General features: G+C 45.2%; 2 long non-coding RNA genes across 5 annotated transcripts in view; both read right to left on the bottom strand.

The window, feature by feature from the left end:
- The window catches only part of LOC116090897, a 170,691-nt gene that overhangs the window by 108,370 nt on the left and 37,949 nt on the right, over positions 1-24,372 (bottom strand). The window lies entirely within an intron of this gene.
- LOC116090899 lies at positions 6,609-23,769 on the bottom strand. The gene is made up of 2 exons (XR_004118848.1): positions 23,039-23,769; positions 6,609-6,936 (listed from the first exon to the last, which is right to left on the bottom strand). It is a non-coding gene; the product is annotated as an uncharacterized LOC116090899 (long non-coding RNA).

Genomic DNA, 24,372 nt, shown 5'->3' on the forward strand with positions numbered 1-24,372 from the left:
ACACAGCTACTGCACACACCTGTCACACATGCACACAGCTACTGCACACACCTGTCACACATGCACACTACTGTACACACCCATCCCACATGCACATAGCTACTGCAAACATCCTCCAGACATGTACATAGACACCCTATACCACAGAATCCACACCTCCTTAGACACAGTGTACAGATACCACACATATGAATTTCACATACCTACACCCACATTATACTGTGTCACACATATAAACACACACTCATCTACATACGTGTCTACCCAGGGACCCACCCACACCCACAGACATGGGTATGCAAATATACCTAGGTACACACATGCCTCAGACATATATCACATACTCACATCTGAACCATAAACATCCATTCCACAGACATCCAAGGACCAGACACACAGTCCACATCATCATATGCACCACAACCTATGTCTCATGTACACACGCACGATACTCATATGACCATATCTCCCCACCAACACACATACTTAGGTGTGCACACTCATTCTCATGCCTCAAAGTTGGCTTTGTTTCTGCTGAGGCAACCCTGCAGGAGGCAGGGAAGCTGCCAGGTAACCCACTTCCTTCTTAAAGGGACAAAGGGTAGTATAAGGGGCTACTGTTTGTAAAGTAACCTGTAGATAAAATAAGAAACAAGATTTGAGGAAGCCTGTGCCAGCCTAGGTCAGCCCTACTCAGACCAGGACCTCTCTGAGCATGCATGACTGTGTAGTGACTAAGGAATGTTGGTTTCTAATCGGCCATGAACAGGCTGCCTTCAGCAAAACTGGGGACCGTGAACATCTAGAGAGGCCCAGAACACCAAAATGGCAGGATAGTGATTGATGTGGAGGAATGTTGCAGATCAACGACTATTTTTGACAATTTGCTTTTCTTTCTCTTTCCCTCCTCAAACACCAGCAATGACTTGTGTGGAAGTCTTTTCGTAGTTTACCAGTCCATCCTGTCTTTGTGTTGTCACTGTTTCGCAAAGTTTTCCCCACCCTAACTGAGAAAGAAAAGGCCTGCTTGGGGCCCAGGAGTCTCTGTTTGAGCCTGCTCCACTGCTCAGCCTAGAACCCTACAGAACTGAGATGCCCTTCGCTAACTGACTCAGTACTGACAGCTTGACCTTCACTCTCTCCAAGTCGTCTGGGAGATGTGGAAGTGGTTGATTCTGGTACCAGTGGTCAACTGGCACCTCTACCATTTTGACTTAGGCAGAGGGCAGGAGCAAGCAGAGCCTAGAACTGCATGAGTCACTGACCCTTCAGTCATGCCTGGATGCCGTTGACCATGCACAGGCCTTTTGGAGGGTTGGCTACATGGTGATAGCTACAGTGAGCCCAGACACTTTGGAGTTTAAGCCAAGGTACACTATCTTGTTACAGGAGGTAAACTGATTCTTGCTAAAACTCAGTTTCCCTAACTTAAATAAAGATAATTATACTGCCTCCAGAGACTCTGAAATAGTGCTGGAAGTTACCAGAAAAGAACTAACTAGAGTCTGGATAGTCGGACTGATTATTAGAGAAGTGACTGTTTACAAATCCTTCTGCTCAGACGCTCACACTGGCACATATGCACAGGGCCTCCGAGCCTGACTTGGTCTGAAGGAAAACGATGTTCCAGCCTTGAACTGGGGCTGGCTTTTGAGATCAACAGTCAAGTATATATATAAAGCAAACCAAAACATGCTCACGATTACAGAAGAGAGAGCCCCAGAGAGTGGGTGGGTGGACACCAAGAGGTAAATCGATTCTAGCATTTGGAAACTACAGTCTAACTTAGTCATTGTGAGTCAAGAGCACACTTTCCCTCAACTACATAAAGGCAAATTGACCTCAAAAGTACTTTAATGTTAGGAAAAAGATGCATGCTTCTAGAGTGTTTCACTAGAGCCCTTCGCCAGAAGACCTCAGCAAAGATAACCAAAAAGATCCTGCCAAGCCTGTGAGCCCTTCATCACTCTTGACAACTTCACCAAAGTACTCAGTGTGCTTCACTTGAAAGGGGCCAGCCTAGTTCCTTCTACCTTTAAATGCCCCCTCTGGAGCAGAGGAGAAGAAATTGTTCCCTTGGAGGTTTCCATCTCCCTGGGTTGCTTTCTCTTCCTGGCATCTTTGTGAAAACATGGGATCAAAGAGCCATGCTTTGGAAGGAGCTGCCTACAGCCCGAGGCACCTGTGAAGCCTCCCATCTCGGAAGTGTGCAGAGTCCTTGGCTTAACCACAGTCTTGCTGTGGTTGGCATATATGCAGATCTCGCTTCACGCCAACCTGCAAACACTTCAGAGATGCTCATATGAGAGTCAGGGGAAGGAGTCCAAAGGCTGGGAACAAGCATTTTTCCCAAAGCAACCAGTTCCGAAAGCCTGAAGAAAACTAGACGCTCGCCCATTTCAAGGAAAACCCTGGCCAAAGTGTAAAACTGGACCACAAGCTTTTGGGAAGAAAGTGGTGGTCTCTGGGAGGCCACGTAAGTTCTCTGAGAGAAAGTCATTCCATGCTAACCTCATTTCCTGTTTTGACGAGCTTCACCAGCACAGGCGATTAGGGGAATGCCCCAGAGAGCGTGTCTTACTTTCAGTAAAGCATTTGAAAACCTCTCCTCCTAGCCTATCTATGTATGGTTCCAGGTGGGCTCAATGACAGTGAGTCTAGGATTCACAATCAGCCAGAGAAGACTGACTCACGGTCTCCTGGTGCTCCTGCTGACCTGCCATCCAGGCCACTCAGGAGACCTCAGATTCTTCAGTGTTCCTTCCATGGTCAAGTGTGGTCTGGAATGACTGCTCTTCTACTCAGTAGGAGGCTGAGTGGTGAGAGCATTAACCTGAGGCTGGATCCCCAGGATGTGCTTGAGAGTCATGCAGAACACTGCACGACTTGAGAGTCATTGAGAACAGCATGGCTCTTGCCCGTGTTTTAACCCACCAATCTTTTTAAAAATAGTTTGCAAGAAGACACAGAAGTCATATTTATTAAACTCACAGATCACACAAGGGAGAAACATTCCCAGGTTCAAGGGCTAAGGGTGAGAAGATGAAACACAACACAGCCCAGTAGGCTGGTTACACGACCTACTGTAGGGGCTTTTAAAAAGATCTCTGCACATCTTCTCTCAGTTATGACACTGAGCATTTGAGTATGGCCAAGGATGTGAAAACCTGAACCTTCACTTTTTAATCCTTAAAATTCTTTTCAGGGAAGTCCGCCTGAGCAGCGAGCAGTGTTCTCTATCCCTCCCCTGCGGATCCAAGGGCCTCAGGGTGAGAGCAAAATAAACCCAAGATGATAAAGTGCTCGAAAAGGGAAAGCTCTGAAATTCAAAATAGTATTATTTTCTGTCTAAGGTGCTTTCCCTCCAACTTAAAAAAAAAAAAGATAGAAAGAAATCTGACATTCTCAGTGATAAGAAGAAAATGATTCAGCTTTGGCTTCTGTCTTTTCATTTCTGACTCCACACTGGTAGAGCTGGCTCAGCCCTCTCCCTGAGTTCATTGTTTTAAAATTTAAAAAAATTAAAATTTCTTTGTATAAGTGTGTTTGGCTTCATGTAGATGTACATAAGGTGAGTGAGGTACCTACAGAGGCCAGAAGAGGGCGTCAGATCCAATTTGTGAAGATGGTTATGAGTCACCATGTGGGGGGACTGGAATGGAACCTAGATGGCCTTTCAACCCCACCTGAGCCTATTTCAAAAGCTGTAGGTCCTTGTGGTAGCACGTCCACCTCTCTTCTCTCAAATTTCTTAAATTCATGGACTACAATAAATACACATGTAGGCTCAGAAGGCTCTCTCTCCACTGCTAGGTCTCCAAAGACACAGATGAAAGAACTGTCCCAAATGAACACCAGAGGACAGGCCTTGGACTTTTTTGTAAAACATTTTAGGTTATTTTCAATCATCTAGGGTAGGGAATATTTCCTTTGCTGCTGCCCAAGCTCTGGTTCAAAATAAAGATAGGTGCTTGAGGCAGGAGGGCAGTCCTTTGCAAAGTTAACAGGCAGAGAGAGCTAGCTCAAACTCCTTGCGTGAGTGCCAGAGTTTCCCTTATAGCTAAGAGAGCCCACTGCTCCCATGTGCCAGGCTAGCTCCTGTACTTCTCATGAACCTGCCTTTTCATGGTGTGTGTGTGTGTGTGTGTGTGTGTGTGTGTGTGTGTGTGTGTATGTGTATATACATACATATTTTTCTTCTGCATTGTTTAATATGACAGCTGCAGTCACAGGAAACACTTAGGTTAAAAGAACTAAAAAACCAAAAGAAATTAAAAATTCAGATCCTCCGTTGTATTAAATGTCCAGTAGCCACATCGGCCAAGGATACCGGTAACAGAGAAGGTGGTGGTGCTAAGTCTTGGCTAAGTCTTGGCAGAGAGTTGGCTCAGTAGCTAGAACACTTGTTGCTCTTCCAGATGACCCAGGTTCAATTCCTAGCACACACATGGTGGGTTACAACTGTCTGTAACTCTTGCCCCACATCCTCTCTGATCTCATTGGACACCAGGCACACATGCAGTACACAGACATACACGAAGGCAAAAAATCGTACATACACAAAACAATAAAAAAATTAAAATACTAGCGTTTATTTCTCATGCTTCCTACTTCCAAATTCTGATGTTTTTGCATCCAGATGAGTCCTGGATGTTTAGAGTTTTTTAGTTGTTGTTGTTTTTATATATAATTTGTGAATAATTGCACTCTCTAGTCAGGGTCAGAATTTTGTCTCAGTGGCATCTAAAATTATATAGCCAATTCTCTTTCCCTCTTTAAAAATGATCCTTATGACGGAATTATCCAGTCAATGCTGTGTGGGTTGCTTCTGGTCTCCCTGAGGCCTGTGACTCTCTTTACTGTTGTTGTTACCATAAACACCCTACTGAGTAGAGGTGAGGCAATGAGCTGTAGGTTGTGCTCTGTTTGAGAACACAGAACAAGGAAGGCTATCTGGGAGAGACATGCTTACTAAACCCCTTGAACCAGGATAGGGGCATGCTCAGAGAGGACTCAGTGAGCCTCTGCAGGGCACATGCACACACCTAGGTCTGTGACTAATCTCTTCAACACCCTCTGGAGCTACATCTCTGCTCCCTGTGTGACCCTTCCAACTGCTTCCTCACTGCTTGAGCCCAGAGAGATGGAACGAGCACAGGAAAACCAGCTCCAGGGCATTCTTCTGAGGAAAGCTACTGCTGGAGACATCTCACCCACTGAAGACTTATTTCTCCCACAACCCAATGGCTTTTGATCTTCTAGGAATATAGTCAAACAAACTTGGACTTGACGAGATTAGCAAGGAGAAAGTCGGTTCTGATGAGCATCTGGATATGAAGGCAGGGGAGGGCTTGTCACCCACCCCTCTTGCTGAGCAGCAGCCTGGAGGACAGCCTAGATCCTCACCCTCCTGTTCCAGCATCTAGCTGCAGAGATGGAGGCTTATCCTCACCATGTGGTTACAATACAGATGTGCTTGTTACTGAGAAGCAAGGATATGACAGACCTAGGGAACATGTCTGCTGTAGAGTGCCAGATGCTGTAGACAGGCTCGGCGATGAGACAGCGTGTTTGCCTCTATAAAGAGGAAACTGGGGGGTGGGGAGGGGGGAGGCGGGCACAGTGAGATCCACAGACAATAAATAAACAATAACAGTCACTTCAAATGTTCCTTAATCCAATGCAGAAAATAAGAGTGATAACTGGCAGGGGTGAGGGTGTCTTAGGACTTGGTGTTCAGGAGAGGGCTGGACACTCTCCATGCATCATTCACCCAGAGCCTCTGTGACAACCCCCATGACCAGTTAGCAAACTGATGCTGAGAAGTATAAAGCAGTGAACACGGCCACTGAGTTATTCTTGGATTTCTGCTAAGCTCAGAAGTGAAAACCAATAGACTCTGGGAAGGGGACTACAAATGGGCTCTTTGGCTACATTCCCAGGATGGTAAATTTGTTCAGCTCACAGTTGGGGGATGTGAAGAGGACTCTGTAGGGAGAGTGACTGGCCATTTAACTGTTTCAGAAGTGCCAGTCACAGGATCGCAGAATTGAGGAGTGGATTTGAGAAATCAGGACATCGGAATGAAATGCCCTCGATATACACATGACCTCCCTGTTCTTCACTTCTTGAGGCAAGCCTACTTATAAGCAGGCCAAACATGCTAGGGAGGTGGGGGCGGAGGCTATCTTGTCAACAAAACATGGTACACAGTAGACACCAAAGAAGCTATTATAGATCAAATCTACAATCAGTGACTTAGGTGGGGGTAGGGAGGGGAGAGCGAGAGAAAGTTAGGGTTCCTAACTGAAGCTCAAAACTGAGAGTGACCTCTAGGTGCATTACCAGCTATGCTGGGAAGACACGTCCATACAGATCCCACTGTCAGCCTGCCAACAGCGACTCTAGATCATCTAGAAAGATCTTCTAGAAAGGTATAAAACATAGGACAAACTTGGCTGAGTGATGAGATTCCAGCTCCACACACTTTTAAAGATGCTATATGTGTGGTTATGATACTCCTGACCAGGAACCTTGGAGAAAGTTGCCTGATGTTCAAGCTTCGAACCCTTTAAATTGGCGTTTCTGGATAGCTAAGTAACAGGCAATTTCATTTTCTTTCGTTTTGCTTTTAATGAAGAAAGGATCAAGACATGGGAGAGGGCTGATAAATGGAGTAATAACAGATTAATTAGTTAATTAATTAAAAAATAACAAACCAGCTGTAAAAGAGCATCACCAAAAGCACTCAGGCTCATCACCCGTGAGCATGGAGTAGTTAGAGTCCATTCCCCGGGAAACCCTCCACGGGCCTCCCAGCTGTGATCAGCAGGCAGCAGGTAGGGGTGCTGCTGGGGGCACGTCCTGATTTTTCTGTGTCTGTGTCATTTTCGATCAACTGTGTCATGGGGCTTCCTGTTTCAGCTCCCAGTTATTCTGAAACAAAAATATGCAAGAAAAACATAGGTCACTGCCAACCGCACTGTGACAGTCACTCTAGTACATGGAAACCGAAAAGGGAGACAGATCAAAAAAACGCCGCAGTGAACAAGGGATCAAATCAATAACACAACTATTCACATAGTGATATCAAAAATCCATCTGTGGCAGTGAGCTGTGACAACCCTTTAAAAACCACTCAGGAGAGATCAGAAAGGCAAACGTTCCCAGAATTCCACTGTCTTGTTTGGGGGTCACCATGTTATGACTTCCCCATGGGGTCTGATGGCCAGTAAGCTATGAGATTTTACTTCTGTGTGTTCTTGATTTTTACTGGAGACTCACACAGGACTTCGAAGACACCTCCAGGTGACCTTTGAGCTCTTGCCTCCAAGGATCCAAAGCAACCTCAAGCAAGTCCACTGGGAATTCCAATTCATGGAGGTGCAGAGCCCCCCCCACACCACGCCTATCTGAGACTCTGAAGATAACTGTGGGCTCACTTGCACTTGTGCCAAGTAGCCTTTATAGGAGAGAGGGAGAAAAAAAATAAGACAAGCCTCTCCACACACACAAGCAAGCAGAGCTCTCAAGGACAGAATAGGGCTGACAAAAAGTTCCAGAAAGATTGTGGTTCTATTCAGAACTGCAGTATCTCAAGGCCCCTGTGGTCAGCCCCTGAAGGTGCACCCCTGTTTGCAGGTCACATCCTCAGCTCTCCCAAACAAGTGCAAAGGCAGAGTAGATTGAGAGATGCAGATAGTGCCGTGCCCCCAAAAGCCTTGCTGTATATCCACAGAGCCAGCTCCACACTCAGATCGGCTACTCTCACACACAAACCATGGAGCACGGGAGCAAGTCAAATCTAAGCTGGCCACCCTTTCCAGCTGTGATTCTGAGCAACACTGCTGACAGCTGAGAAGGCAGTACCACTCAAAACTTCCTGGGACATCCCCCTGTCCCCTCTGTGGGCAGCCTACCCTGGATTCAACCTGAGTTCCAGAGGACCTTGCACTGTCCCAGGGCCTTTTGTTAATGACCCACATTTTTTCTGCAACATCAGAGCAGGGGATTGCATGATTTTTTGGAATAGCTCCATCTGTCCCCAAGAGATCCCTTCACAATGCATAATGTACAAAGGACACGAGAAAGAGGAAATATGCAAAGTTGCTCGGAGTGGTGTATTGTGTGTTTCCCGACATGAGTGTTGTTACTGTGTGGAGTTAGGAAGTGCTGAAGAGGGAGGGCAAACTGCCCAGCCATTGACTCTGGCTGAGCTTCTTCTAAGGACCCTCTCTAGGCTGCAGGTCACAAGAACAAAGCTTTGTAGAGGGTCCAGGCTCTTGACAGCAACAACTGTGGTAATTTAGTGCCTTTCTTATTCTTTAAAAGGCACCTATTGTCAGTGGCAGTGGGGAAGTTTCTGGAAGCTGAAGAACCTGTCTGTGTGACACCTACACAGTCAGGGGGAACAGCATACTGCTCCCCCCTGCCTTCCCCCTCCCACCAATGAATCTCTTGGGAAAACCAGCTTCCCGTTTTGTGTCCTGTGAGCCAGCATTTTCTGACCAGGCTCGCAGTATCCGCCATCTGGCCCAGGATTTCATCTGCAGCGCCTTCCTGGGTGGGCAAAGAGAAACAGGAACTGGGTGACGCACCAGTGGCTGACATGGGTGGAAGGAGAAACTGGCTTCCTCTAGTTCTACCCATGAAGCCAAGATAGCTGACTGACCTGTCCTCACCAACCTGCCTCTTCTGAGTGGGATGCAAGAGTCAAATGGAACAGCTCAGGCAGTTACAATATGGCACACCCAGCCAAGCGGGTAGTGGTACTGCAGAGAGGGGATAGGGCCTTATAGACACAGCAAGCCAGGCCCTAGAAGGAGGAAGTGGACGCACTTTCCAAGGTCACACTGGAAGGGGTACAACTGGACTAAGGCTTGGGTCTTTCCCACCTAGTTCCCATGGGCTAGTGGCCAAAGCTGAGAAGTTTCTTAAATTCCAGCTTACCCGTGCAGAACCTGAACAAGCTAGCCTGGGAGCTTTTGCATGGATAAGACTAATTCATGTGAACTCCATATTGGACGACTATCTAGTTATCATTGGAGAAGCCCAAGGTTATTCTGTTTGGATACTTTAAGAAATTTGTTCCCAATTCTCAACAATTCTCAGGAACATCTTCCATAATCAAGTGGACACTAAAAGTTGGTGGAGACCACCCATGCCTCCCCAGGACTGGGGTGAGCCTGAAGGGGTTCCTGCTCACATGTAGGGCCACTCTACTCTCTGCTTTGGTGAGCTTTGCTCTTCCTGTGGATCTTTAATATTTGCTATTAGTGACTCCCTGCCCCCACTATGGATACACAGCTTTATTTTTCCTAAGATGTTATGAACAGCCTGGGACCATGCATACCATACTGAAGACATGTGCTCATCAGGGAACAGAAATGTAGCTCAGCTAGAGGTATCCATACAGTGAGTGAGGCATGAGCCTTCAATGTCCTCGGCTTGTCTCTCAACAGGGTTCCTGTGTCCAGAGCTACCTCCATGTATCTCTAAGCATATTTAGAGCCTTTGGGGTCTTGGGTGGCATGACTTGGCTTCTACAGAATGCTCCTGGCTCAGAAAGTGACTGTGTACTGACTGTATGAAGGCTTTCAAGCCCCTAAGGCAGAGTCTGAGTCCCTCTCAGAGCTGTTCCAACACACCCAACTTCTCTCCTCTACCACTGACTGGGTACAGCATCACATCTGCCAGTGTCCAAATGTGTGTTTTTCATTGTGTGTGTGCATCCGTCCTCTCAGAAGGATGTGCAAAGCCATCTCTTACCGACCAGGCAGAGCCAAAAACACAGGGATCCCCAAATCCAGAGGTGGAGCTGGACAGTCATACCCAGTCTCCCATCCAGCATCCTGGTCAGCACATTCTGAGTGACCTGGAATGGCCAGATGCACGAAAAACTCAGTGTCGGAGCCTCCAGGATCTCATCCATTGGCTCACCTTTTAGTAGTCTTTGGGTACCACTAAGGACTGCCTCAGACTATACCAAAGGTAAAAATGGGCAAAGGGTCCACAGTAAAGGTCTGGTCTCCCTGGTTATCTTCCGGTCCCATCTTTCCACATCCTCCTCTTTGACTACCTTCTCCACCTTTGCTAGTTAAAATTTCTTCAAAGAACAAAACTCCTGAACACTTTCATAGATGTATACAGCCTGACCGGCCTTGTGAGAGGCCAAGACATACACAGCCCTGCTGTAGTCACTAAGAAATTCAAAGGGTCTTTGAAAAGCGGCAGTCACCTCCAAGGTTGGAACATGTGAGAAGAACCTCAGCCTTCCAGACAAATAGCAACAACCTAGAGTCACATCCTTCAAGCATGCCAGTGGTCCCAGCCCTGGACAGCAGTTCTCAGTCTCTGGACCAGAGCATTCCCTCGGCAGCAGCACGAAGTCACCTGAGGATGCATTAGCTATGCAATCTCTCAAGCGTCCCTCTGTGTTTTCTGATTTGGAAACTCTAAGGGTAAAACCTAGGTTGGTCCTCACAGCACCCAGAAATAGAAATAGAAATGCAAGGGCCACCAGTGACAAATGATGGCTTGCTCCAAGGGACAGTCTTGAACACTGGTGTAGTCTCCACCGACCCTACTGACTACACTTAGCCAACTATTAGCGTCTAGTTTCAGTAACTATTCTCAAGCCACCCAATGGATGGCCCTTGGGTGAAAAATACACATCTGGACAGATGGGATGCTGTACTCGGTCAATGGTAGAGGAGATAAGCTGGGTGTGTTGGAACAGCTATGGGAGGGACTCAGGCTCTGCCTTAGGGAGTTGAAACCCTCCATATAATACACAGTGGGCAGGGAAAGTGGACAACTCAAAAGGCTTCTAAACCTTGAGGAGACTGTAGAGGGAAGAGCCTCCATCTTCTGCTTTGGGTACAGGGCACCTGCACGGCACAGACCTGAGCTGGAGGGCTCTCAAATCTCCTACACCAAACTGTTCAACCAGCCAAGGCACCCATCACCGCCTCCTCTTCCCAGTCTACATAGACCTATTGAGAATATGAGAGCCTGAGATCTCTTGACATTTCCTTTCAATAAGAACAGAGCCATACCATCAGCTCTACACTCATTACTGTCACCCTGGGAAAGATGCAAAGCCACATACCTCTCTTAGTCTGGTCTCAGTTAAGTAAGTATAGGTCCCAGACAGAACAAAGTACTGGTACTGAGACAGGTAGGGAGCACAGTAGGGCAGGCCCAAAAAAATAGGTTGAAAAAAAAAATTGTTGAACAACAATAACAACAGAAAGCTTAACCTTGTACAGGAAGTATGAGAAAAGAGGGAAAGAATAAGTGAAAGAAAGAAAAAGAAAGGAAGGAAGGAAAAAAGAAAGGAAGAAAGAAAGAGAGAAAGAAAGAGAGAAAAGGAAAAAAGCAAGGGAGTTGTAAGTTGGCGTTACAGGTAAGATATTGGTCCCTCAGTTTCCATGGTTACCTTTGCAGATTTGGAGGCATAGGCAGGAGTACTTGGGGCCTGTGGGGACTTACAAAGCCAACAAGGTGACTAGAAGTTCATGAAGCCCAGGCTGGTTAGACACCAGTAGCACTCAGTTTTCACACACAGCCTTTCCTAGGGTGTGAGCACCCTAGGTGGGAGAACAGAACCCTCTTAAGTCCAGCCTCTCTGCTCCAGGCTCTGACCTTTTGTGTTTCTGGTGAAGAATCAAGACTTGCAAGATCCTGACCATGACGTCCCCCATCTCCACCCTTGCACACACCCCCACACAACTGCAGTGGCTGGAGAAAGCCTGCCAGCCTGGCCTTCACCAGCCCCCCTGGCCACGCAGACCTGCACAACAGCAAGCCAATCCGGTCCTGCTTTAGCATCGCGGACACCACCCTGAGGCTACCTGAGGCAGGAAGGAGGGAGGGGGCTGCCTTCTGACAGCAAACCAGGTGCCCTCTGTGAAATGTGGCCTGACTGGATTTTGAAAAACATCAAGGAGGGGTGTGCTCAGATCCTACACGGGAGGAATAGAGTAGAGACAAACAGGCAGACCCAAGTCCAAGTTTCCTCCAGGTCGCAGCGAGAGGCACTAGGAATCCTCCACCCAGCAATAAAAGTCAACACTGTAAGATGAGAAACTGGTTGAAAACGCAGCAACTAATTATGTAACTGTGGAAGAAAGCAATTACTCAAAGGAAGGAGGGAAGAAAGAAAGAAAAAGGGGTTTTGTATACCCGACTCTTAAAAATAGAACCAAAGGCTTGAAGTCATACCTAGTTGTCTATTGTGCACCCCTCTTTTAGCTGCTGAAAAGGTTAATAATTTTCCTACCGAAACTGAATGTGGGTTGTGAAAGAGCATTGAAATGAAGAAAATTTCCCCGCGGCTGCTAATGTATTATCAGCAAAGCCATCGGGTTTCAGTTTGAGTTGTTTGTATTTATTTGTGAAAACAAAGATCAGATCAGCAGAAGCCTCATCCTAAGTATTGTCCTGGAGTGTCTGAGCTTTTCAAGATGGAAAAAAAAGAAGACCCTCACATGTATGTGTACACAGACACACATACACACTCATACACACTCACACACACATACACACACTCACATACACTCACTCACACACACACACATGAGAAGTCAAACAACAGCTTAGGGGGAGAATATGTTTAACTTTAATTCTATCATTTGAAGAAGAAGAAGTATCACCTTATGTAAAACATGTTTGTTCCCCGTTTGCCCAAACACAAGGCTTTATTTGTACTTTTAATTGTTATTTTTTTTTTGTCTATTGTATGGTCAGGTAGAGACTTTTTTTTTTAACTGTGATATTTGTTTAATGCTTTCAGAAGCGAAAATATAACCATATTAAAATTCTGTATAGAATCTCCTTTCAAAGATCAAAACCATGAGTTTGGAGACCTTCTGGGCAGGAACCTGGAAGAAATGCAGAGGTTCAGGTGCTCTTAACCAAAATGTGTTTCAGATACCAGGTGAGCAGGTTGCTCTCTGAAGTTTGAAAAGAAACCAGACAGTGAAGTGGTTAATGAGGCTGGGAGGGAGCGCAGAGACTTCTCTGCATGTATTTCCATCACAACATAAACAGCAGAATAAAAAAAAGAGAGAGAGAGAGAGAGAAAACCAGCAGAAGGAACTCTCCAGTGGTCTCACATCACCGAACAAACTGTTTTTCTACCTATTTTGTGTTGCGGGCTTTTGTTATCAACCCAATCGGCAAATTGTGGCCAATTTTGTCATGGTGTAAGCAGACATTTTGTTCCCAAACTGTTTTCAACATTTTTGCTACCAATTACAGTCAATGAGAAAATGAAGAAGCCACAGCACAAACAGAAAGGGCACTTCTCCTGTACCCAGTTAACCCCTTTTAAGGTTAAAGATGCATAGATGTGAGCACTGATGTATATTTTTGAAAACAGAACTCTAGTAAATTCATATTCTGAAACAATCTAGTCAGCCTTTTGTAGAAAAAAAAAAAAGAATCATTAATGATTAACCAGCTGATTGGATTTTTGAAACAAGCCAGGAGCCATTCTCCTATTCTAACCACGCTGAGACACTAAGACTACTCCATTTAATGACACGCTGTATCATTATTAATTTACAAAAAATTACAGAAACCAGATAAAGCTTGAAAATGCAGATGAGACTCCCTGGGAGTCAAATGAATTAAACCAAGGTAAAAAAAAAAAAATCACCAGTTAAGCTGTTATTTACTACCGAAAATAAACGACGCCCACGGAGTTCAAGCTATATATTAATATTGAAACCAAACGGCAGTCTTACACCACAAATCATTTCATTAAAAACAAATAAAGAATGACACTTAGCTAAAATGAAAACACAAGGCTTTATTTGATGAGAGGTTAAATGTTAGGATCAGGACCTGATGGAAAGCTGGCCTGGCTTTTCTTTCTGCCTTTTTGTTGTTGTTGTTGTTGTTGTTGTTGTGTATCACTACAAGACACCGACAGAGAAGGACCCTTTCCTAAAGATTCAAGAATAACTTGGAAGGCAAGCAGAATGTGAGTTCAGAAAGCTCTGCTTGTCACCGTCCCTCAGGTCTGAAGACACAGCAGTGTGTACATTTTTAGCCCTTTAAAATACCAGCATGCCCACACACTGCCTCAGAGTAAGCCAAGGAGAAAATGACACACTCTGAAACTATTTTCTACAGCTACTTTCCTGATAACACCGAGGTGCTTACAATCGAATTAATGAGTTCTGAAAAGCCCAAACAATCGTCCACAGAGAGACAGAACCGTTCACAGCAGCCTGCACACCGCTCTCGGGTTTTCAGGCAATTCTGCAAATATTAATCTTTGTTATTTGTGTTCAGAAAAACTCAGGGTTTCACATCGATTTCAGACAAAGGCTCTGCTCATTGGTCTGGACAGCTAAATTGAGGAACACTTTGAAAAAACCCACAGAAACACCACAGTGCTTCCCTGACCTCAAACAATCTAGGAATTGGTGGATTCTTGTCTCTTGTGCCTTTGCATAACCTGTTCACATTTGAAATTTCTTTAAGTAGCAAAGAGAGGAAACACCCACAGAGTCTAAGGAGTCATTGTTTCTTCAGAAAGTCAATTTCTGCATAAACAACCACCCAGCAATAAACAGAGACCGTCCCAAACCAAATAGCAAAAAAACTCAGGAGGAGGGCTGCACAAAGAGATTGTCAGAATGCTTAGCAGAAAGAATTTTTATTTGTGATCGAGCTAAAAGATTCCCAGGGACAGGTTGGCACTGCTTCTGGTGATGTGGAACAGATACGAACACCAGTGAGTTAATATCTTCCATTCAAGAGTGATGTTTAGCAACCTACCTGAAATTCAGAAATACTTCTTGCTCTAGTTCTCTCAGCCCTTTGAGACTGTGTCCCACCAAGCAAGCAGTCTGCTTCGTGTGGAAGACATCAACGGTGAACAAAAGACAGACAGAGCAAAAGACAGACTTTAAACAATGCTGTGGTTTATAAGTGGCAGGGAATTTCAAGACAAAAGAGGTCACTGGCATATGCCATTTTCGGGGAGTATCTGCTGAGAGTTTGACTTTAGAATACCCTCCCTGTCCTCACTTAGCAAAACTGGGCACTCAAACTCAGAAGAAGCCTACCATGAACACCTACCACCCTTTGTAAACCACGCACAGCCCCATCGCCCTGTGTGAGACTGGGGAAATGACGATGGCTTTAGTCATCTGGAAAACAGCAAAGCATGACACGGGTTTGAAGGCTTTTCTTCAGAACCTGGGTCCTTTTCACTCTGCCTCACCACAACAGAAACGTTCAACTTCACACTCCACTGTGCTTGTGACCCGGGAATTTCTTAAGAGCAGGGTGGTTACGCAGCCCTGAGCTCTTCCTGAATAAGTGGTCAAGACTTTATCTTTTTTTTTTTTTTTTTTTTAAAAAAAAATCCCATTATTTGGAAAGTATATGTAAACATAAAAGCTCTCCTGTATTAAAAATTAATGTTTTATCACAACTATTTGACATGTAACCTAGCTGATTTCTTGTTATTTTTTCCACACACACAACTTGAACTTAACACCAAAAACGTTTTAAACTTTATTTTGTTTAAAGACATCCATATGTATAAATAAAATGTGGGTTTCCCCTCCGTTTACCCTTTTGTTTGATGTCAAGTTATCATTTATAAAATGATGACAATAATTTTGCTAAAACAATGTTATGTTTAGAGGTTTAGACTGGCTCAGCTATAGAGTTGGGTATAGATATTAAGCTCTTTCTTTCTTTCTTTCTTTCTTTTTTTTTTTACGAGATTTTTAAAAATAAAAGTCTATAAATAGCTGCAACTGAGAGGCAGGAGCCAGACTAGGCAAAGGTCAGAAGAGCCCCCGACTCAGGATGCTTATCCTGGAAGCTAGGGTCTCAAAGCACTGCTTTTTTAAATTTCTACAGAGAAGAAAATAAAATTGATTTTCAGTGAAACATTAACTACAAAACAAGCAGGAGTTTGAAATATATGTAAGACTAATTTATAAAGAAAGGCACATTATACTCCTGTAGCCTGACCCGACCCAGCTCACTGGTGTCTCACACAGCAGATCTACATAGAGAACAGGATGGCTCTGGTTGTAAACTCAAGAGTATGGCTAAGCAACTTTTCTGCTGAAGGATGGATCTGTTATGCCAAGTCAAAGGCACCATGGATGTCCCTGGACCCTTAAGAGTGGAGCATGCTTCTGACAGTCACCTAGCCCTTTCATTGATGGTAGTTGGAAAGCTCGGCTTAATTAGCTGTAGGGTGCCAACCAATCTCTTTATCAAAGCCAGCTGAAAACAAAACTGAGAGACACAGCTTGTGGTTTCACAAAAAATGTATTTACATGAAGTGTATTTTAAAGGGAGTTCGATCCCCAGGCACGATGCCATCTGTGATGTGTGGTGAGTTTGACATTTAAAGATATCAGAGGTTGTCAGATGTACCTGCCTCTGGTCTATACTTAGCTAACATACTACCTACCGCCCCTGCCAGCAAGCCTTGTTTTGCTGATTTCCAGCTTAGAAATCTGAGAAAAGACTTAACCTTATTTATTTTACATCAATACTCTCATCGTCTCTTACTTCTTCACCTAAGATCAGACTGGATGGAAGTGGAGCCTTGGGTGACCAGGGGAAGAAAAGCCAGCTTTCACCTTGTCACAGGGATGGTGGCAGAGGGACCAAACCACAGACTCCAGAGTTGGTGGGCAGAGTTATAAATGACAGTGGTGTTCCCCCGTCGTGGCCTACTTCCTCTCCCCAAATTGTCTAGGAAAGAAGTCTTTCCTATCTGCCAATGCAGCTCTCCTTGACTCTTAAAAATGGTCCATGGTGTCTGGAAAAACCCCGGGTGATACCAAACATTTAACATCACTTACAACTGCATCAACAGAAATCACACCAAAGGAGCCATATAAGTCCCTGATAAACACTGGCTTTAGGGTCTCTTCAGTGGGGAATTCAGATCCCAGAGGGCCTGGATCAGTGTTTCGCAACTAAGAATGAAGGCTGCATGCTTTATCACAAGAAGTCAGAGTGACTCGCCACTAACTCACCCTCAGTCGAGTGATGTTTGGGAAATGTGGGAGTCACTGTCCCCTCATTTTGAAGGGTCATTTCCCAGCCTAATTTGTTGGGAATGAAAATTGAACCATAATATACCACAGAATAAGCCCCCAAAGACTTCCTTCCCTAAATAGAATTCCTACTCTGCAGCCAGCATCACCCTGAGTGTCAGAGCTTCATTCCTGGGAATGTATAGATACTTCAGGCAGAAGGGAACAGGGCCCTTCAAGCTCCCCACAACCTTTGTCTCTTCCTCTCATCTGTGGAGGGTGAGGGATACTGACCTTAACACAAGAAGGGTTTATGTGCAGTGGCAGTGTGTGGCTTTCAACAGATGTAAGAGGGAATATTTTATGAAACTGGGCTAACTTATCTGCTAGTTTGTTTTTAAAGATTTTTTTTTTTTAAAAAAAGTCTCTTCTCTGAACCCAGAGCTTTCCCTGCATTAGTTTTTTTTATGTAAAATTGTGTTATTATTTCAGTATGTATAATATATACATATATACATATATCATATACATATATGTGCATGTATATATCATATACTTAAAAGTAAAGAAAGCATTTTAAATGATTTTACTATAAGTAATTGAAAACTTTTAAAGAATATATTGTCCTGTCATCATTATTTATCATTGTTCTAGGAATAAAATCTGAAGCTTAGTGAATCTGAGGCACTGTACCATCCTGTCTATATCCCCCAGCCAGGAGAAAGTTGTATTGAATCTGATTTAGACATTGCACAATATATGCACATATCACTTGGTGCCACTTAAGTATGCATGCTTTTAAAAGTTGTATTTATCTGTTAAAAAATTTTAACTCACAAGTATATACAAATGGATTCAATAGTAAGAGTGTAAAATCCAATGTGAAGCTCCACAGTTTCCATTTTGGATGGCTGCTGTCACTGTATGGAAGTCTGTTGAAACATATAGACTCTGGGTCTGATTAATTTTATGTGTGATATTTTTTATTTGCAAGCTTTTTTGTAATAAAGTTTGTAATTTTTCTAAATTATATCATCATTTTTCTAAATGATGATATACTTTGTAAATTTTATCTCAATAAAATTATAAGAATTATGATCTTAAAAAATATTCTCTATTGGTTGCCCTCCAAACCCAAGAGGACAGCCTGTTCTACAGGGAGTCTAGCAGCTGAGGGATGATGACGGGGACCTGATGGTGCTGCTCTGTCCCTATCCTCTGATCAACAAGCAGCAGCTTTGATTTCTTTTGTGAACTTAGAGGCACCCAGACTTCACTTTCTAAGAATTCTCTTCTACTTGCCTGAATTGAGGCCTTCATTCTAGAAGTTACCAAAGTTGCATCTCAAATGCCAAGGTAAGGAATGGGGGTGGGGTTTACTTGGCCCCAAGCACAGGGGTCTCTTAGTTCCACTGTTCCCACACACCAGTTCTGCAAGTTCTTTTGTACATCAGACATCTGACATTCTGAGTCAGCACGCAGAAGTCCCAGGGACGGCTGATCATTACCTCTGCTTTACAGATTCACTTAGAGAAAGACAAATAGAGGCAGCAATAGAGCAATACCGGTGGACCTAATTCAGGTCCGTGACAACTACCTGCACAATCAGACGTGTAGCCCACCAATCCAGTCAGTCCTGGGGACCCTTCTCCAGGTTCCAGCCACAGGCTGCCAGCCAGCCTGTGAGGTGAGGAGCTCTGCCCGCGGCCCCTCCCTCCATGGCTGCCTTTGTTGTTGACACTATCCCCACTGGTTTATTGGCCTGCACTGCTGCAGTCGGTTGCTAGGCTAGGGAAGGAGCCCAGAAAGAATAACAGCTGCAATCTTCTCTCAGCACAGTTTGGTGACAAAGTAGAAATACTCCACACATTCACTTTGTCATTTTTCTTCAAAAGGATAGCAGCAGTGTGTGCCCTAGAGAGATGCGAGATAGATACTTCAATCACAAAAGGTTGGATAAGGTGCAGTTGGAGTGAATCTGGTTTCATATTGAATTGCTGTCTGTCATCACCAACCTGGGTGCCCGCAGGCTCTTAGAACAGCTTGACTGTGGACCTTACTAAATTGACAGTCTTTATTTACCCCCCTCCCACCCTCAGAGAGGAGGGGGAGAAAAAACAAACCACATTGTCAAAGCACTTAAAAACAAACCAAAGGAAAACTGGGTTTCCAAGCTTTAAGCAGATGTTATTTACCCACAATCCGTTTCCAAGAAGCCACTTGGAAACCGGCTCCGTTTTCCTCAGTATTCATTTAGAAACATGGAATTTCGCCGGTACCAGTGACATACATTTGCTTCTTGCCAGTGATAAGTGCAGGGCGAGCTATGCCTTCACCTCAGTTTCCCTCTGCCTTGGGGATGTAACTATCCTAACCTCTTATGTGCCTTTCAGGCCACTGTTGCTGGCAGAGATCAAGCTGGTAGAGATGTGCAAGTGGTTTCTGTGTAGGTGCTCGCACCACACACTGAAGCCAAGTCCCAGTGCCAGCTTGTGTTTTGAGAGATGTGTCCCCCTTGCTAGGAGGCTGGTCCACACATGCCTTGTCCTTGAGGCTTTTTGGATGCTGCACCTGAGTGTCAAGATTGACTTTCAAGGATGGGAAGTCAAAAGTGCTCATTGTGCGTTCCCCAAAGCATGCTTGGTTCAGAGCTGGTACTGGGCGAGTATCTGTGAGCTGGGCTCACCAATGACATGACAAAGAGCATGAATCAATTTCCTAGCCTGGGACTCAACTATCATTTTAAGGTTGACCCAGACAGGCCCATTAAGAAGACCACTGGTGCTTTCCCAGGCCCACTGTGTAATATAAGTACTCTACGTGTCCTCACTAGAGAGAAACAAACCAGTAGGACGATGGTCAGTTTGCAGCAAATGACAATTAAGTCAAGCCCTGAGGAAGGACCACAGACGCTAGCAGCGCCTCCCTCATCCTGTCCTCCTGACTATAAAGATTTCTCTGCCATTCCACTCAATGCCCGATACGCTACAGTCCACACAGACACTTGAACGCTGTGGATTCGAATACCTCCCTTCTTGATTGGACTGTGCCTTTCCGAGACAGACACTATAACGATGATTCTTAATCTGGGGGTCCTGGACTCTGACCCCCCTTTTGGGCCACACAACCCTCTCACGGGCGTCACATATCAGATATCCTGTATATCAGGTATTTACATTACAATTCATAGCAGTAGAAAAATGACAGTTATGAAGTAGATACAAAAATACTTTTATGGGGGGGAGGAGGTCACCAAGTATGGAGCTCCAGCATTAGGAAGGCTGACTGTGCTACAGTCAGCTCCTCTCTCCAGCACTGGGTATCCTTCCTGAAATATCTCAGCACAAGTTTCTCTGCCTACCTACCCCAGAGATGCAAATGTGCCAGGACACGTGTCCATATGGACACAAGCTCAGATAAAAAAAAACAAAAATGTTCTCAAAAACCACCCCATTAGCTTTGCCAGTGAGTGGTGCCTTGATAGAATGCGGGGAAGAAAAACCACACTAAGATTCTTTATCCAATTACATAACCTTTGTCTTCAGAGGTTTTTGTAGGTATAATCTCTGCAGCCAAAGTCAAAACCAGTCTAGCACACCTAATCCAATGTTCTCCCAAAGATTCTGGAGGACGGAGCCCAAGAAAATCTGTTTGCCAGGTGAGTGGTATGCAGGGTTAGTCCAAGGTGTGTGCCCAGGGAAGCGTACACTATGGTGGCCAAGCAGGGGTCTTTCTGGCTAACAGGGGCTCTGGCCTGCTCTCCATAAACAGTTAATTAGATTCATTATTTCAATATCAGCACTATTTCCCCTTTGAGTGTGCAAGGTTCCTCCCTGTTCGCTGCTTTGCTTTTTTAAAAATACATCTTCATTTAAACGTCACAGCTGCCCTAGGAGGTGAAGGGTGGGTGCATTCAGGCCTGTTATCTGTTCATTTGTCTATCTGAAAAAAAAAAAAAAGCTTGTTTGAACTAGCAGAAAGGCCTGATTCTGGGTTTCTAGGACACAGATCTCCTGGCAAAAAGACCCAGAGTCCAGTCTCCTGATTCCCATACCCATGTGTAGGGGCTATCCAAATGAGACCGCCTCAGTTGTTTCAGGACTTAGCCCATCCTAAGGGTAGAGAGTAGAATCAGCATAGAATGGGTTCAGGCCTTTGAGCTGCACCCTATAACTAAATTCTGAGGCACTATCTAGTCTGTTTTCAAACCCTGGCTTTATACCATTTTCGAAGTCCTTAGGCATGGCCTGTAACTCCCAGTCGGCCATGGGAGGGCCAAGGGCTCATCTCTAGGGGTTTTAATAAAAAACTACAAGGAAATGATTGGTAAGGCTCATCACCAGAGTGCAAATGACACACATGGCAGGCATCCAAGAACACCTTGATCCTCTGGAAATCAGAATCCCTGTACCTCACCCCACATCATCAAGCTCCAAGGAGCCAGGCCCAACATCTGGAAGCCAGAAGCAGAGGACCACTGTTCCAGGAAGACAAGGAGAGGAAGACCTGAGAATGAGCAGTGTTTTCTCTGTTTACTGTCAAGGTCACTTTAGCCTGGTCCCCCATCTCCCAGAGAATGCAGCCACAGGCAACCCATCGACTCCTCCTCTAGCCTGCTCCATTGCCCAGGACCTCCTCTCCCTTCAAACACCCAAGCAATGGCTCAATTTACTGTAGCCACATCATGTCTCAGTAAGACCAGGAGGCCCTCCACAGCCCTGGATCGCTGAGCTGTGTCTCACAGACCAGAGGTGGACAGAGTACCCAGGAGAGGTTCCTATGCTTCTGAAATTCTAGAATCAGGGCTATGGCATGACTTCATGAGTCGCATCTCCAGTCCTAGCATTTGAAAAGCAGTGACAGGAGGATGAAGAATTCAAGGCCAAACTGGGCTGTACATGATTTCCAGGCCAGCTTAGGTTACAGAGGGTAAGAGAGAACTGGGCTGGAAAGATGGCTCAATTGGTAAACTGTCTGCCATGCAGGCACAAGAGGCTGAGTTTGGATCCCCAGCACCTATGAAAAATGTAGGCGTAATCCAGTACATCTTTAATCCTTCCCCAGGAGGCCAAAAGGATCCCTGGAGTTCACTGGCCAGATTGTCTAGCAATTGGTGAGTGCTGGGTTCAGAGAGAGATCACTGGCCAGATTGTCTAGCAATTGGTAAGTGCCGGGTTCAGTGAGAGACCCTGCCTCAAAATGATAAGGGGATGAGGTAGAGAACTATCCGGGAAGACACACTGATCTCTCCATTCACAGTCATACATATAACACACACACAGATAAATCGAGAGAAGAGAGGGGTGGGGGAAGAGAGAGAGCAAGGAGACAAAAGTACACAGGCCCACACTCATTTCGTGCCAGATCAAAAATGCGGGGGAGGTGACATTTGGAGCAGGGCCTATCTCATCAGCCTGTGGCGCGCTTGTCTTTTTTCCCTGGGGGAGTTAGAAGGCCCGCTCTTCCTGGGTCTTCCTGGTTGGCTTGAAGTTATCTTTGGGAGAATAGCAGTCATGATGTCCTGCAAGGCCTGGTGGGTCCCATGTGACAGGCACCCCATTAAGCCACCCAGGTCTTTGTGGCTTTTCTGGTCCTTTGCCACAGAGGCTAGCAGGAACCTACCAGGAGGGGACAAGATCCTGCTCGAGCTACTCCACCAGTGTTTGAATCATTTGCTTCTCATCTCTGACTGCTTTTCTTCCTACAGGCTAGTAAGGGTGGGGCTGTGAAGGGTGGCTTCATTTGCTTAACTTTTTTTTTTTCATTTTTAAATCATGTTTTTTTTTTTTCCCCTTCAGTGCAGGAGATCAAATCCAAAAGGCTTTAGGCATACTAGATAAGCACTCTACCACTGAACTATCTCCTTAACCCCATGACATCTTACTAGTAAATAATCCACATAGATTTTTAGAAAGGAGAATGATGGGAAGATAAAAAGCCAGAGTAAGAAGAAAAGGGATTGTTTGGGAAGAAAGCAAGGTGGGAGGGAAATTAGCACAAACACTAACCTCCTGCAGAGAGAACACCCGAGAGCCACAGCCTCCTCTTCGACTCAAATATTATTTTGCAGAGTATTTAAAAAGTGGTTACAGAAATAAAGTAGAAAGATTCCCACTGTGCCGTAGAGAAGCATCCACAGGGGAAAACCCATCTCACCGCGAGAATGTTGCTTTGCTACCTGGCCTCCTGGAGCAGAGTCTTAGCAGTGGACCGTTAGGAAGCCAGGAAGACTTATCCTCTGACTGTAAACGTAGCCAGGGAGCCCCTGCTAATGAAATAAATCTCTGCCCGTGGGGGAAGAGCACATACAAAGGGAGGCTCCGGGGAGCAGCGGGGGGCATCCTTCCAGCCCTTTTAAGAAGTGTGGTTTTAATGGAAAGTGTTTTAAGATTAGTGATGATTCTGCAATTTATCTGAAAAGTCAAAAGAGGGTTTCAAAATGATGCTCTAGAGACATTTGTACTTGTGACTCCACAACCCCCATCTCGAGCTCCAGAGAAGGCTGGCTGGTCTCCAGAACCCGGACGACTCGGCTGCTTGGAGAATGCTCTGAAACACTAATACTGTCCCTTCGGCCAGCAGCCCCAGCCTGGCAAAACTCTGAGCACCTATTTCCCTTCACCCTTGCCACAAACCCAGTTTGCATCTTCCAGTTTCTCAGAGTTTTGTTTCAGCCTTCTCTGTCATGTCAGGGGAGCAAGCCATGTCCCTCCTGTCCCGTTCCCTACCACCCCCACCTCTCCAGTTCTCTCTCTCTCTCCTTTTTAATTTTCTTCCTTTTCCGATAAGCCCATTTCACACTCTGCTGGACACTCACCACACTGTTTGGAAGCATATTTCTGATATTACATTCCAGGACCTCTTCCCTTGGTTTCACCCCATTAGTCTGGTCACCCCTCTTTTGAGCCTGCTAACTTCTTCATATACCTCCTGGGTATAATCTTCACGAGTGGGCAAGCTACCCTTGTTTTTCCTGCTCAGACAGCATCCAGGCGAGCTCACCCTCTTTATATGTCCTGTGTCTTTTTCTCCCCTCACTAGGGTTCTCTGTCCCTGTGTACTTTCTAGCTTTGTATTCTTAAGTCTATGTGTGTGGTCCCTTTTAGAAAGAATTTATAAGAGGGACAGAGTGGGAGTGGGTGAGTGAGGGGGGGATGGACTGGCATCAGATTAGAAGATACAGTTTTTTTCCTCTCAGCAACTAAGGACGAAGGTAGCCACCAGTTCACACCATTTCACACCCTGTGTTCAGATGGTGTTCATTGTCTAGTCTGGAATCCACATGAAGTCAAATATGTCCCCAAATAGTACTTAAACTGCCTGTGGATAGGAATGAATGGGT

This window comes from Mastomys coucha, unplaced genomic scaffold (assembly GCF_008632895.1).
Source record: "Mastomys coucha isolate ucsf_1 unplaced genomic scaffold, UCSF_Mcou_1 pScaffold15, whole genome shotgun sequence".
Taxonomy (NCBI): Eukaryota; Metazoa; Chordata; class Mammalia; order Rodentia; family Muridae; genus Mastomys; species Mastomys coucha.